At 47.9% G+C, this 16,209-nt stretch overlaps 1 long non-coding RNA gene across 1 annotated transcript in view; it reads left to right on the top strand.

The window, feature by feature from the left end:
- The first annotated feature begins 16,066 nt into the window (after positions 1 to 16,066).
- LOC149984550 (uncharacterized) overlaps positions 16,067 to 16,209 on the top strand; it is a 220,238-nt gene continuing 220,095 nt past the window's right edge. The window contains exon 1 of the long non-coding RNA XR_016494630.1: positions 16,067 to 16,193. This is a non-coding gene — a long non-coding RNA (uncharacterized LOC149984550). The remainder of the gene's footprint in view (positions 16,194 to 16,209) is intronic.

Below are 16,209 nucleotides of genomic sequence, written 5' to 3'. Positions count from 1 at the left end.
TTGACTCCTTATGGTGTAGAGGATAGCATGAGGGACTGCTATGCAAAACAGTACTGTTATTACAGGCACCCTCCACAAACAAGCATCAACAGTCAGGGTCCTGAAATTAGTGGTGGAAAAATTATTAAATTGTCATACTTGAGTAAAAGTAAAGATGCTTAACTCTTAAAGATTGTACCCTTTTTTCCCATGTTCGCCTAAAATGGCATGTTCAAATCTAACTGCCTCTAGCTCAGGCCCTGAAGAAAGGATATGCATATTCTTGGTACCAAATTTATTTAGAAAGCCTTTCGTACATCAGCTGATGTACAGAAACCCAGCCTGAAACCCCAAACAGCAAGCAATGCAGGTGGAGAAGCACAGTGGCTAGGAAAAACTCCCTAGAAAGGCCAGAACCTAGGAAGAAACCTAGAGAGGAACCAGGCTATGAGGGGTGGCCAGTCCTCTTCTGGCTGTGCCGGGTGGAGATTATAACAGAACGTGGCCAAGACGTTCAAATGTTCAGAAATTACCAGCAGGGTCAAATAATAATAATCACAGTGGTTGTAACAGGTCAGCACCTCAGGAGTAAATGTCAGTTGGCTTTTCATAGCCGATCATTCAGAGTATCTCTACCGCTCCTGCTGTCTCTAGAGAGTTGAAAACAGCAGGTCTGGGACAGGTAGCAATTCCGGTGAACAGGTCAGGGTTCCATAGCCGCAGGCAGAACAGTTAAAATTGGAGCAGCAGCACGACCAGGTGGACTGGGGACAGCAAGGAGTCATCAGGCCAGGTAGTCCTGAGGCATGGTCCTATGGCACAGGTCCTCCGAGAAAGAAAGAAAGAAAGAAAGAAAGAAAGAAAGAAAGAAAGAAAGAAAGAAAGAAAGAAAGAAAGAAAGAAAGAAAGAAAGAAAGAAAGAAAGAAAGAAAGAAAGAAAGAAAGAAAGAAAGAAAGAAAGAAAGAAAGAAAGAAAGAAAGAAAGAAAGAAAGAAAGAAAGAAAGAAAGAAAGAAAGAAAGAAAGAAAGAAAGAAAGAAAGAAAGAAAGAAAGAAAGAAAGAAAGAAAGAAAGAAAGAAAGAAAGAAAGAAAGAAAGAAAGAAAGAAAGAAAGAAAGAAAGAAAGAAAGAAAGAAAGAAAGAAAGAAAGAAAATTAGAGAGAGCATATTTAAATTCACACAGGACACTGGATAAGACAGGAGAAATACTCCAGATATAACAGACTGACCCTAGCCCCCCGACACATAAACTATTGCAGCATAAATACTGGAGGCTGAGACAGGAGGGGTCGGGAGACACTGTGGCCCATTCCAAACCCCAGACAGGGACAAATAGACAGGATATAACCCCACCCACTTTGCCAAAGCACAGCCCCCACACCACTAAAGAGATATCTCCAACCACCAACTTACCATCCTGAGACAAGGCCGAGTATAGCCCATGAAGATCTCCCCCACGGCACAACCCAAGGGGGGAGGCGCCAACCCGGACAGGAAGATCACATCAGTGACTCAATCCACTCAAGTGACGCACCCCATTTGAAAGGAAACACTTTGAAGTTTGTGGAAATGTGAAAGGAATGTAGGAGAATATAACACATTAGATCTGGTAAAAGATAATATGAAGTAAAAACCAACCGTTCTTTTGTATTTTTTCGTACCATCATCTTTGAAATGCAAGAGAAAGGCCGTAATGTATTATTCCATCCCAGGTGCAATTTAGATTTTGGCCACTAGATGTGCAAAGTTTTAGATTGATCCAATGAACCATTGCATTTCTGTTCAAAATGTTGTCTCAATACTGCTCAAATGTGCCTAATTTGTTAATAAATAACTTTTCACGTTAAAAAAAGTGCACTCTCAGTGTAATAGCTACTGTAAATTGGACAGTGCAGTTAGATTAACACAAATGTAAGCTTTCTGGCAATATCAGATATGTCTATGTCCTGGGAAATGTTCTTGTTACTTACAACCTCATGCTAATTGCATTAGCCTACGTTAGCTCAACCGTCCCGCAGGGGCCCCACCCATCCTGAAGAAGTAAATAGAAAATGACTCAAGTATAATTGTAAGTCACCAAGTAAAACATTACTTGATTATAAATCCAAAAGTATTCAGTTTAAATATAGTTAAGTATCAAAAGTAAATGTAATTGCTAAAATATAATTAAGTATTGAAAGTATAAATAATTTAAAATTCCTTATATTAAGCAAACTGTAAGGGCGTTCGTCTGTAGGAGGAAGAGAAGCGGACCAAAGCACAGCGTGGTGGTTATTCATGTTTTAATAACTCAATACACATGAACAAACTAACAAAAACAAGAAATGTGCAAACGCAAAACAGTCCTATCCTGTGACAAACAAACACAGTGACAGGAACAATCACCCACAAACACACAGTGAAACCCAGGCTACCTAAATATGGTTCCCAATCAGAGACAATGACGAACACCTGCCTCTGATTGAGAACCATATCAGGCCGAACATAGAACTAGACCAAAACATAGAAAAACAAACATAGACTGCCCACCCAACTCACGCCCTGACCATACTAAATAAATACAAAAACAAAGGAAATAGAGGTCAGAACGTGACAGTACCCCCCCCCAAAGGTGCGGACTCCGGCCGCAAAACCTTGACCTATAGGGGAGGGTCTGGGTGGGCGTCTGTCCGCGGTGGCGGCTCTGGCGCGGGACGCGGACCCCACTTCACCATTGTCTTAGTCCGCCTTATTGTCCGCCTCCCTGGCTTACTCACCATGACCACCCCTCTCAATGACCCCACTGGACAGAGGGGCTGCTCGGGACAGAGGGGCAGCTCGGGACAGAGGTGAAGCAGCTGCTCGGGACAGAGGGACAACTGCTCGGGACAAAGGGGCGATAGCAGCTCGGGACAGAGGGGCGATAGCAGCTCGGGACAGAGGGGCGATAGCAGCTCGGGACAGAGGGGCGATGGCTGCTCTGGACAGAGGGACAGCTGCTCGGGACAGAGGGGCAGCTGCTCGGGCGGCCCCTGGCTGACTGACGGCACTGGCGGCCCCTGGCTTACTGGCGGCACTGGCGGCCCCTGGCTTACTGGCGGCCCCTGGCTGACTGGCGGCACTGGCGGCCCCTGGCTGACTGGCGGCACTGGCGGCCCCTGGCTGACTGGCGGCACTGGCGGCCCCTGGCTGACGGGCGGCACTGGCGGCCCCTGGCAGACGGGCGGCACTGGCGGCCCCTGGCAGACGGGCGGCACTGGCGGCCCCTGGCAGACGGGCGGCACTGGCGGCGCTGGGCAGACGGGCGGCACTGGCGGCGCTGGGCAGACGGGCGGCACTGGCGGCGCTGGGCAGACGGGCGGCACTGGCGGCGCTGGGCAGACGGGCGGCACTGGCGGCGCTGGGCAGACGGGCGGCGTTGGCGGCGCTGGGCAGACGGGAGGCTCAGCTGGTGCTGGGCAGACGGGAAGCTCAGCTGGCGCTGGACAGACGGGAAGCTCAGCTGGCGCTGGGCAGACGGGAAGCTCAGCTGGCGCTGGGCAGACGGGAAGCTCAGCTGGCGCTGGGCAGACGGGAAGCTCAGCTGGCGCTGGGCAGACGGGAAGCTCCGGCAACGCTGGAGAAACGGAAGGCCCTGGTAGCGCCGGAGAGGCGGGAGACTCCGGCAGCGGCGCCGGACAGGCGGGAGGCTCCGGCAGAGGCGCCGGACAGGCGGGAGGCTCCGGCAGAGGCGCCGGACAGGCGGGAGGCTCCGGCAGAGGCGCCGGACAGGCGGGAGGCTCCGGCAGAGGCGCCGGACAGGCGGGAGGCTCCGGCAGAGGCGCCGGACAGGCGGGAGGCTCCGGCAGAGGCGCCGGGCAGGCGGGAGGCTCCGGCAGAGGCGCCGGGCAGGCGGGAGGCTCCGGCAGAGGCGCCGGGCAGGCGGGAGGCTCCGGCAGAGGCGCCGGGCAGGCGGGAGGCTCCGGCAGAGGCGCCGGACAGGCGGGAGGCTCCGGCAGAGGCGCCGGACAGGCGGGAGGCTCCGGCAGAGGCGCCGGACAGGCGGGAGACTCCGGCAGAGGCGCCGGACAGGCGGGAGACTCCGGCAGAGGCGCCGGACAGGCGGGAGACTCCGGCAGAGGCGCCGGACAGGCGGGAGACTCCGGCAGAGGCGCCGGACAGGCGGGAGACTCCGGCAGAGGCGCCGGACAGGCGGGAGACTCCGGCAGAGGCGCCGGACAGGCGGGAGACTCCGGCAGAGGCGCCGGACAGGCGGGAGACTCCGGCAGAGGCGCCGGACAGGCGGGAGACTCCGGCAGAGGCGCCGGACAGGCGGGAGACTCCGGCAGAGGCGCCGGACAGGCGGGAGACTCCGGCAGAGGCGCCGGACAGGCGGGAGACTCCGGCAGAGGCGCCGGACAGGCGGGAGACTCCGGCAGAGGCGCCGGACAGGCGGGAGACTCCGGCAGCGGCGCCGGACAGGCGAGAGGCTCCGGCAGAGGCGCCGGACAGGTGGAAGGCTCCGGCAGCGCTGGAGAGGAGGAAGGCTCTGGTAGCGCCGGAGAGGCGGAAGGCTCTGGTAGCACCGGAGAGGAGGAAGGCTCTGGACGGATGGGCCGGAGAGACAGCCTGGTACGGGGGGCTGCCACCGGAGGGCTGGTGCGTGGAGGTGGTAACGGATAGACCGGACCGTGAAGGCGTACTGGAGATCTTGAGAGCAGGGCTGGCACCAACCGCCCTGGCTGGATCCTCACCCTAGCCCGGCAGATGTGGGGAGCTGGGATGTAGCGCACCGGGCTAAGCACGCGTACTGGGGACACCGTGCGCACAACTGCATAACACGGTGCCTGACCAGCACCACGCCCGCCACAGTTAGCACTGCTAGGAGCACTGTAGTGCTGAGATGGCACAGGACGTGCAAGGCTAGGGAGATGCACAGGAGGCCTGGTGCGTGAGGCTGGCACAGTCTTCACCAGACCCCTCGCACGCACCTCAGGATGAGTATGGAGAGCTGACCCCGGTGCCATTAAATCCCTGACACGCTCCGTCGGGCGAATGTCGTGCCTCATGCACCAAACCAGCAAGTCCCTCATATCACTCTCCTCCAATTTCCCCATTAACTCCTTCACAGTCTCTGCTTCGCTCACCTCCAACACCAGCTCTGGTTCTGAGCTCCTCCTTGGCTCCTCACGATAAACGGGGGGAGTTGGCTCAGGTCTGACTCCTGACTCTGCCACACTCCCCCTGTGCCCCCCCCCAAGAAATTTTTGGGGGTGACTCTCGGGCTTCCATCCGCTCTGCCGTGCTAGTTCCTCATAATGCCGCCTCTCTGCTTTTGCTGCCTCCAGCTCGGCCTTGGGGCGGCAATATTCTCCTGGCTCTGCCCAGGGTCCTTTCCCGTCCAGTTCTTCCTCCCATGTCCATTTCTCCAGGTGGTGCAGCCTCTCCCACTGTAGCTGCTGCTGCTCCTGCTGCTGCTGTTGCTGCTGCCTCTGTTTACCACGCCGCTTGGTCCTTGGTAGGTGGGTGATTCTGTAAGGGCGTTCGTCTGTAGGAGGAAGAGAAGCGGACCAAAGCGCAGCGTGGTGGTTATTCATGTTTTAATAACTCAATACACATGAACAAACTAACAAAAACAAGAAATGTGCAAACGCAAAACAGTCCTATCCTGTGACAAACAAACACAGTGACAGGAACAATCACCCACAAACACACAGTGAAACCCAGGCTACCTAAATATGGTTCCCAATCAGAGACAATGACGAACACCTGCCTCTGATTGAGAACCATATCAGGCCGAACATAGAACTAGACCAAAACATAGAAAAACAAACATAGACTGCCCACCCAACTCACGCCCTGACCATACTAAATAAATACAAAAACAAAGGAAATAGAGGTCAGAACGTGACACAAACTAGACAACACCATTTTATTTTTATTTTTTTATTATTTACGGATAGCCAGGGGCACACTCCAACACTCAGACATCATTTACAAATTAAGCATTTGTGTTTAGTGAGTCCCCCAGATCAGAGGCAGTTGGGATGACTAGGGATGTTCTCTTGATAAGTGTGTGAATTGGACCATTTTGCTGTCCTGCTAAGCATTGAAAAAGTAATGAGTACTTTTGGGTGTCAGGGAAAATGTATGGAGTAAAAAGTACATTATTAAAAGTAAAAGTTGACAATAATATAAATAGTAAACTTTAAAGTACTTGAAAGTACTTTTACATAATTACTTTACAACACTGCGTGAAATCAACTCAGTGTGCTGGGCACCAAATGATTTGATATCAAGTTTGTTATTTTAGATTTTCATCTCATGGCCATCAAACACTCAAAGACCAAACATTTGATTTTCAAAAAGAAGTTCAATCAAATATTTACATGACTCTGTGTGGAGAAGGTAACGCATACTGACTTGACCTATTATGTTCCCTAAATATTTGAGATACTTATTTGATAATGACTCCCAAGAGATCTCATCAAGCTTACTTAACTACTACTGTAGTAAGACATTTCTTTCCTTCATTCTGAATGAACTGAGAGGAGTCTTTTGAAGCTGGGGCTGGCAACTGATTAAGTGATGGCTAGGTGAAAAACCTACAGCTTGCATTCCATAGATAAGATGAGGTGGGTGTAAACATAATAACGAGAGCCTGGGGGAACATAATCCTTCCTGTGTCTATTCATCCTTGCATCTGGCAAACAGCGCCAGAGGCAGGTGACCACAGGATAAACCCAAAGTGGCTTATGGTGCCCCCCAATCTATATGGGAGCGGTGACTAAGCATAATTGGTATCAGCTATGTAAGAAACATTATGGTCTGTAAAAGGGTAGACTCTCGGCTCAACAGTCGAGACTGTTGAGTTGACAGCCTTATTATTGCAATAATTCATCGATATTAAATAAAGATGATTGTTTGAAGAACTTACAAAGTCTCTCTCAGTACTGAATTTCCACGACAAACACTAATGCACTTTATGGAACACAGCTTGAGAATTTTACTTCCAGCTATAACCCTTAGGGTATCTCATACATTCAAAATGAACTGAACATGAACTCATCCGCAGCACCATGTTTTTATTACGTTTTGGTGATTGCAAACTATGATTCTCAGAAACGTTGATGATACAGTGTCAGTGATCATGTGTCAATATTTTCACAGCTGTCCCTATTCATATGAACTATGAATAAATAAACAGCTTCCTGTTTGTGCTGTGTGGAAGGCTTGAATAGACACAGGATGTGTCACGCCCTGATCTGTTTCACTTGTGCTTGTCTCCACCCCCCTCCAGGTGTTGCCCATCCTCCCCATTATCCCCTGGGTACTTATACCTGTGTTTTCTGTCTGTCTGTGCGAGTTCGACTGTCTCCAGCCGAATGCATACGCAGACTTGAGGCCCAGATTTGTCTGTATTGCGATTGTTACGGATACAGGTATCCTGTGTCTGTGTGTATCCTGTGTGTGTTTCTTTTCTCTCCTTCTCCCCTCACAGGTGAAAATCATCACTCCCCAATCAGTCAACAATCAACCCATCAATCAGAAGACACACCTCCTCCTCCTTCCTACCCTATCACAGTTCCTTCCCCATGGTTTAAAAACCCCATCATTTGTTTGCTCAGGAGCTCAATCTCTTTGTTAATGCCATGTTGGTAGAGCTCTGTGTTTGACTCGTTCGCTGTGTAATAACCTCTTCTTTTGTTTGAGCACCTCCAAATCACTTTCATCTCCTGTGAGTATTGTTTTGGTTATGGTTGGTGTCTGTTGCTGGTGGGAAAAGGGGGAAACCAAGACAAGTCGCCCATGGGCATACACTACCCGTAGGTGAACTTTGTTAAATACACTAGTTAGAACTGAGCGGACCACCCACTGTATTTTTGGTTAGTTAGTTAGCTGTTAAAGTAGGCTAGTCTAGCTTAGGGGTGTTTTTGCATATTTATTGTTTCTTTCCTTGGGTCCAGCTCAGCACCTTTTCCTGCTCCCCCCATTACCGTGTGTTTATAAATAAACCCTGAGTTTGACGGTATTATTTCGGTTGTCGTGGTTATTTCGTTCACACTTTGTCACAATTATAATTTACATGAGTTATGTTACGGGTCTCACTACCATCCCCCCTAGACTGTTGGGCCAAAAGGGATTCGTAACATAAGTGGAGCCTCGTCCGGGATCTGTCTTTACTGACACCCATGCCGCTCATGTAGATTGTTGATAGTGGTATAGTTCAGTGTTGAGCGTCATAGCTGAAGTAGCATTAGTGTTTGCTATTATTGTTGGCTCTTGTGAAGTAGTGTAAGATGGCTACTTTTGATTTGAAGTCCTTTTTGGATAACCCTTCGTGGGAGGTTTTTGACAAATGTCGTAGAGTTGATTTAATGACCTTGGCTGACCATTATTCAATATCGATTCCGCAGAGTGTAGTTAAGGCGGAGGTTAAACAGCTAGTGTTAAATGTATTGTTGGAAGAGCAGGTGCTTGTGTTACCGCTGCCTGAGCATACTACCCCTATAGGGGATGTTGTTGCTCCTGTAAGCCCATTGGTGTCTGAGAATGAGGGCGAGGCTAAAACACCAGCTACATTGTCCCGTTTTGATCCACTCTCCCCACTGTCAAATGGTGATGCCAGGAGGGATGTCTGTTTAGCACAGTTACAACTAGAGGTGGAAGAGAGAGCCCAAATTAGGCGAGAGACTCTCCAGTTGGAGATGTGTAAAATTGAGGCAGATAGAGAACAAAGGCAGTTGGAGTTCAAAATGCGTCAGATGGAACTGGAGACAGCGAGGCTAGCCTTCGTTCCTACTGTGCCTGTTTGTGAGCCGTCCTCACCTGCTGTGTCCTCAAACACGTTTGACATTAGTAGGCAGATAGCCTTAGTACCTTTGTTCAGAGAGTCGGAGGTTGACTCCTATTTTTGTGTATTTGAGCGTATAGCCGTAGCATTGAAGTGGCCTGAAGAGGTATGGTGCCTATTACTTCAGTGTAAATTAACTGGTAAAGCCCAAGAGGTTTTGTCAGCGCTACCTCTAGAGGACAGTTTGAATTATGAAGTGGTCAAAGCTACTGTTCTTCGTGCCTATGAGCTTGTGCCTGAGGCATACCGACAGAGATTTAGGTCTCATAGAAAGTCTTCTAGTAAGACTTATGTGGAATTTGCCAGAGACAAGGGAAATCTGTTTGATAAATGGCATGCTGCTAGTAAGGTAACTGATTTCAACTCTCTCCGGGAGTTAATCTTGTTGGAAGAGTTTAAAAATTGCTTACCCGAACGCATTGTAGTTTACCTAAACGAACAGAAAGTATCCTCCCTGGCAGAAGCGTCTGTGTTGGCAGACGAGTTTGTGTTGACGCACAAGAGTGTGTTTTCCGCTCATACTGAGAGTAGAACCACTGAGTTTCCTACCTTTAGCCCTAGTCGACCAGCAGTGGTATATCAAGCACGCCAGAAGACTGAGCGTTCCTGTTTCTATTGTCATAAAGTAGGACATATGATTAATGATTGCTTCCTGCTTAAACGCAAACAAGGGATGCCTCTTCGTGCCAAGCCACCAACAGGTGTTGCTCTAATTCGTACGGTTGTGAGGTCTGCAACAAAACAGGTGCCTCAGAGTAACTGTAGTTTGAAAGACCCAGTCCCCGACCGCAGTTATGAACCATTCATTTCCGATGGGTTTGTGTCCCTAACGAATGACGAAGCGTCACAGCGTCCGGTTAAAATCCTTAGAGATACTGGTGCGGCGCAGTCGTTTATATTGTCTGATGTGTTGCCCTTATCTGACGATACATACTGTGGTTCCAGTGTGTTAGTGCAGGGTATTGAAATGGGTTTTGTCCCCGTGCCATTGCACTTTGTGAAAGTACACTCTGAGTTAATCAGTGGAATATTCAGAGTGGGGGTACGTCCTAAGTTGCCAGTGAAAGGTGTGACCTTTATAATGGGTAACGATATTGCCGGAGGAAAGGTAGTACCCGTATTGGAAGTATTGGATAAAAGTGACCACTCTCTCTCGAATGAGTTGGCACAGAGTTATCCACATGTGTTCCCCGCTTGTGCTGTCACTCGTGCTCAGGCACTACAAGAGGGTGACGTGATAGATTTGTCGAACACTGTTCTGTTCAAAGAGGATGATCAAGAGGATGGATTGTGTGATACCTCTGAGAAGTTGATCACCTCTGACAAACAGCCCAGGAAAGAATTAAAGAACGTTGAACTTATTGCTGATGCAATACAGTTACCAGTCACTCGTGAGCAGCTGATTGCTAACCAAAACGTTGACGACAAACTTGTTAAATGTTTTTCTAGTGTTGTCTCGTTAGAAGAGGTGAAGAAGAAGAATGTGGCTTACTTCATTGATGGTAATCTCCTCATGCGTAAATGGAAATCCCATGTTGACGCCGGTGGAGATTGGAATGCTGTTTACCAAATAGTGATTCCTACAGCCTTTCGACAAAATGTGTTATCCCTTGCTCATGATCCCCAGTGGTCTGGTCATTTAGGAATTACAAAGACGTATGATCGGATCCTTCGACATTTCTTTTGGCCGGGTTTAAAACAAGATGTGGCGCAGTTCTGTCGGACATGCCACACATGTCAGATAACAGGAAAACCAAATCAGGTTATTCCTCCCGCTACTCTTTGTCCCATACCTGTCATAGGTGAACCATTCGAGCATGTAGTGGTTGATTGTGTCGGACCGTTACCGAAGACAAAATCGGGTAACCAGTTTTTGTTAATGATAATGTGTATGGCTACAAGATACCCCGAGGCTATTCCTCTGCGAAGGATTACAGCCCCAGTAGTGAGTAAGCAATTACGAGTTTTTGTCTCATGTCTAATGATTGTTGTAAGTTTTGCAAGGTTGTTGACTTTGTTATTGTTATGAGTATTCATGGTAATACTGTGGTCGCAATCCCCCCCTAGGGTTGCTCTTTTAAGGGTGGGAGTGTTACGGATACAGGTATCCTGTGTCTGTGTGTATCCTGTGTGTGTTTCTTTTCTCTCCTTCTCCCCTCACAGGTGAAAATCATCACTCCCCAATCAGTCAACAATCAACCCATCAATCAGAAGACACACCTCCTCCTCCTTCCTACCCTATCACAGTTCCTTCCCCATGGTTTAAAAACCCCATCATTTGTTTGCTCAGGAGCTCAATCTCTTTGTTAATGCCATGTTGGTAGAGCTCTGTGTTTGACTCGTTCTCTGTGTAATAACCTCTTCTTTTGTTTGAGCACTAGTTAGAACTGAGCGGACCACCCACTGTATTTTTGGTTAGTTAGTTAGCTGTTGTTAAAGTAGGCTAGTCTAGCTTAGGGGTGTTTTTGCATATTTATTGTTTCTTTCCTTGGGTCCAGCTCAGCACCTTTTCCTGCTCCCCCCATTACCGTGTGTTTATAAATAAACCCTGAGTTTGACGGTATTATTTCGGTTGTCGTGGTTATTTCGTTCACACTTACTTTGTCACAATTATAATTTACATGAGTTATGTTACGGGTCTCACTACCATCCCCCCTAGACTGTTGGGCCAAAAGGGATTCGTAACAGCGATACTGCCGGTCATTATGTGTCTACCTGTCCCTTCAAAAGACCTAGCTCATTCGTTGGAGTGAGTACTCTGGTGGGCCTTAAATAAACATTTGTCTCCTCTGGCCAAACTGGGAATCCCCACTCAACCCCTCTCCATTCCCATGGGTGTTAGAGCGCTGGACGGGTGCTCTATAGGCCGGGTCACCCATCAGACCTCCCAGGTCAATCTATGAGTGTCGGAGAACCACAGCAAGACGATCCAATTCCTGCTGGTTGATTCTCCACAGGTTCCCGTGGTATTGGGATTCTCTTGGCTCCAGCGACACAATCCCTCCATTGACTGGGCTACTGGTGCCATCGTGAGCTGGAGCCTGTCCTGCCACACTCATTGCCTGGAGTCAGCTCTGCCTTCCCCGGGACATCTTCCAGGAGTCTTGCAAATTGCCCCGGACCTCTCTGCCAGCTCTGCAGAGTACCAGGACCTCCGGGAGGGGTTCAGGAAGGCCTGGGCCACTTAGCTTCCGCAGCACCACCGGGTATCCAAGAAGGTCAAGCCTGAGGTGCTGGCACGCTGCTATGGTGCCACGGCTACATCCCCCGGAAGCCGAGACCTTTCCCCCCCGCTCCAAGACAATTTCCCCCTCTGCTCTTCGTCCTCTGTTGCCCTGTACCCTCCAAATTGTTCCTACCTTTTCTGTGTCTAGAGTTAAAACATGTCTGAATGCCTGAATCCAGGTATCACCCATCTTCCCCATTATCCCCTGGGTACTTATACCTGTTTCTGTCTGTCTGTGAGATTTTGTTTTGTTCTTCAAACCAACCAGCGGTTTTCCCCTTGCTCCTGCCTTGTCTATGTTCCTGTTTTGTCCTTTCTGCCTGACCTCAGCCTGCCTGCCATCCTGTACCTTTTGCCCCACTACTCTGGATTACCAACCTCTGCCTGCATGCCGTCCTGTACCTTTCCCTTCCTGTGTTCGAATTAATAAACTTTTGTTAATTCGACACTGTCGGCACCTGGGTCTTACCTTCAAACTTGATAGGATGTGTCCTCCTGTCAGTGGGAGGCAATGTTCTAACCTTGACTTAACACACTGAAATCTGCATAAAGCCTTGTGCAAACTGCAACCCTAATACTCAAATCACTGACTGTCCAAACAGCAAGTTACAAGTGACCAAATCAAATTTGTGTGTTCAGACAGCAGTTTTTTGCTGACCTGTATATGCTAGTGTATGTGTAATGGTGTATGCCGATTGGTGGTGCTCGTGCTTCCTATTACTCAGAAGTTATGTAGCAAGCTAAGGTGATGACAATACCTGCCATGGATGTTTCCCAGTTGCTTTGAGTGTTCAAAATCATAGTGTAAAAACACTTGTAAAGACTCAAAAGATAAAATAATCCAACTTTCAAAACAAGTATTTTTTTGGCTAACCACAAGTCAACTATCTAGCTAGGTACAGTAGCTGTTTATCTTTCTAGCACATTCAGTCATTTTGTTTGTAAACAATTAACAAGCTAGTTTAGCTACCACATGTTCTTGTCAAACTGTCAATACAGTAGCTCGCAAGAAACGTATGCCAAATAACAGTCCAAAACCACTTCAACAAAAAAAAAATCTGAGTTGACCGTTCAGACAAGTTGCATTTGTATCTTTTTTTCCAAGATCGCATAGCAGTTCAGACGTCTTTTGTCCTCGTCTTGTCGTGTCCTGTATATATATATATATATATATATATATATATTTACAACTTTTTCACATACATTTTATTTTTATTTTCCATCAACTCATCTTCTAAACACTCTCCTGCAACCAGCCTCACCAATTTATATTTATAAAAAAGTATTATTTACCTCAGATCTGCAATCCTTCAGGAAGCTAGCCAGAAACTCCAGGAGGCTGGCCAGAAACTAGCCAGAAGCTAGCCAGGAGCTAGCCCAGAAGCTAATCCAGAAGCTAATCAGAAGCTAACCACGGTTTGTGGTCATCGGCTGTCCTTTAGCTCAAATCTATCAAATCTATCGCCAGTTTTGTACGGCGCAGCGCGGCTCGTAACGGAACATACCGGACCAATTTTTCTCTCCATGTCCCTGGATTTCAACTGCTCTCTGGACATTCATACCCGGATCTCACAGCTAGCTAGCTGCTATCCGTGTGACAGTCGGCTTTCGTCGATTCCGGAGCAAACATCGATTGTTCCGGTGCTAGCCAGCTCCGTCAATCACTCCTGAGTTCCATCATTCACTCCTGGGCTGCAGTCACCTATCCGGACCCGTTTCACTGCCTACGCGGAGCCCCACCGGGCCTTCACAACCGGACTGCCGACGTTATCTACCTGAAGGAGATCCGGCTGGCTCCTCTGTCGCGACGTTACCTGAACGCCCATCTGCGGCCCGCTAACCGTTAGCTGTCTTTCCGGCTGCTATCTGAATAGACAATCGGACAATTTATTTATTTTTATTATTATCTTCTCGGGCCTCTAACTTTTTCTTCTCGGGCCTCTATAACTATATCTATTGTTCTTATTTTTGTTGTTGTTGTGTGATTTGGATTAATCCCCTCTACCACACGGAACCCCACTAATCTACTGACCGAACGCAAGAGGTGGCTAACAACAGACTCCATCCTATGCTAGCTTGCTACCGGTTGGCTTGGCTAGCTGTCTAAATCACCGTGACCCTAAACCAACCTCTCCACTCACTGGACCCTTTTGATCACTCGACTAAGCATGCCTCTCCTTAATGTCAATATGTCTTGTCCATTGCTGTTCTGGTTAGTGTTTATTGGCTTATTTCACTGTAGAGCCTCTAGTCCTGCTCACTATACCTTATCCAACCTATTAGTTCCACCACCCACACATGCAATGACATCTCCTGGTTTCAATGATGTTTCTAGAGACAATATCTCTCTCTTCATCACTCAATACCTAGGTTTACCTCCACTGTATTCACATCCTACCTTACCTTTGTCTGTACATTATACCTTGATGCTATTTTATCGCCCCCAGAAACCTCCTTTTACTCTCTGTTCCAGACGTTCTAGACGACCAATTCTTATTGCTTTTAGTCGCACCCTTATTCTACTCCTCCTATGTTCCTCTGGCGATGTAGAGGTGAATCCAGGCCCTGCAGTGCCTAGCTCCACTCCTATTCCCCAGGCGCTCTCTTTTGACGACTTCTGTAACCGTAATAGCCTTGGTTTCATGCATGTTAACATTAGAAGCCTCCTCCCTAAGTTTGTTCTATTCACTGCTTTAGCACACTCTGCCAACCCGGATGTTCTAGCTGTGTCTGAATCCTGGCTTAGGAAGACCACCAAAAATTCAGACATTTTAATTCCAAACTACAACATTTTCAGACAAGATAGAACTGCCAAAGGGGGCGGTGTTGCAATCTACTGCAAAGATAGCCTGCAGAGTTCTGTCCTACTATCCAGGTCTGTACCCAAACAATTTGAACTTCTACTTTTAAAAATCCACCTCTCTAAAAACAAGTCTCTCACCGTTGCCGCCTGCTATAGACCACCCTCTGCCCCCAGCTGTGCTCTGGACACCATATGTGAACTGATTGCCCCCCATCTATCTTCAGAGCTCGTGCTGCTAGGCGACCTAAACTGGAACATGCTTAACACCCCAGCCATCCTACAATCTAAACTTGATGCCCTCAATCTCACACAAATTATCAATGAACCTACCAGGTACCTCCCCAAAGCCTTAAACATGGGCACCCTCATAGATATCATCCTAACCAACTTCCCCTCTAAATACACCTCTGCTGTCTTCAACCAAGATCTCAGCGATCACTGCCTCATTGCCTGCATCCGTAATGGGTCAGCGGTCAAACGACCTCCTCTCATCACTGTAAAACGCTCCCTGAAACACTTCAGCGAGCAGGCCTTTCTAATCGACCTGGCCGGGGTATCCTGGAAGGATATTGACCTCATCCCGTCAGTAGAGGATGCCTGGATATTTTTTAAAAATGCCTTCCTAACCATCTTAACCTCTTAGAGCTCTAGGGGCGCTATTTCATTTTTGGATAAAAAACGTTCCCGTTTTAAGCGCGATATTTTGTCACGAAAAGATGCTCGACTATGCATATTCTTGACAGTTTTGGAAAGAAAACACTCTGAAGTTTCAGAATCTGCAAAGATTTTGTCTGTAAGTGCCCCAGAACTCATTCTACAGGCGAAACCAAGATGATGCATCACCCAGGAATTAGCAGAATTTCTGAAGCTCTGTTTTCCATTCTCTCCTTATATGGCTGTGATTGCGCAACGAATGAGCCTACACTTTCTGTCGTTCGCCCAAGGTCTTAGCAGCATTGTGACGTATTTGTAGGCATATCATTGGAAGATTGACCATAAGAGACTACATTTTCCAAGTGTCCGCCTGGTGTCCTGCGTCGAATTCGGTGCGCAATTGCCAGCTGCTTCCACTTTACCATTTGATTCAGGGGAGAAAGCATGTGTCCAAGAACGATGTATCAATGAAGAGATATGTGAAAAACACCTTGATGATTGATTCTAAACAACGTTTGCCATGTTTTCAGTCGATATTATGGAGTTAATTTGGAAAAAAGTTTGCGTTTTGAGGACTGAATTTATGGATTTTTTTTGGTAGCCAAATGTGATGTATAAAACGGAGCTATTTCTAATACACAAGGAATCTTTTTGGAAAAACTGAGCATCTGCTATCTAACTGAGAGTATCCTCATTGAAAACATCAGAAGTTCTTCAAAGGTAAATGATTTTATTT

The sequence above is a fragment of the Oncorhynchus mykiss genome, chromosome 3 (genome assembly GCF_057628025.1).
Source record: "Oncorhynchus mykiss isolate SJ-2025 chromosome 3, ASM5762802v1, whole genome shotgun sequence".
Taxonomy (NCBI): domain Eukaryota; kingdom Metazoa; phylum Chordata; class Actinopteri; order Salmoniformes; family Salmonidae; genus Oncorhynchus; species Oncorhynchus mykiss.
The sequence above is the reverse complement of the archived record's forward strand: the minus strand, read 5'-3'. Positions and strand labels throughout refer to the sequence as shown.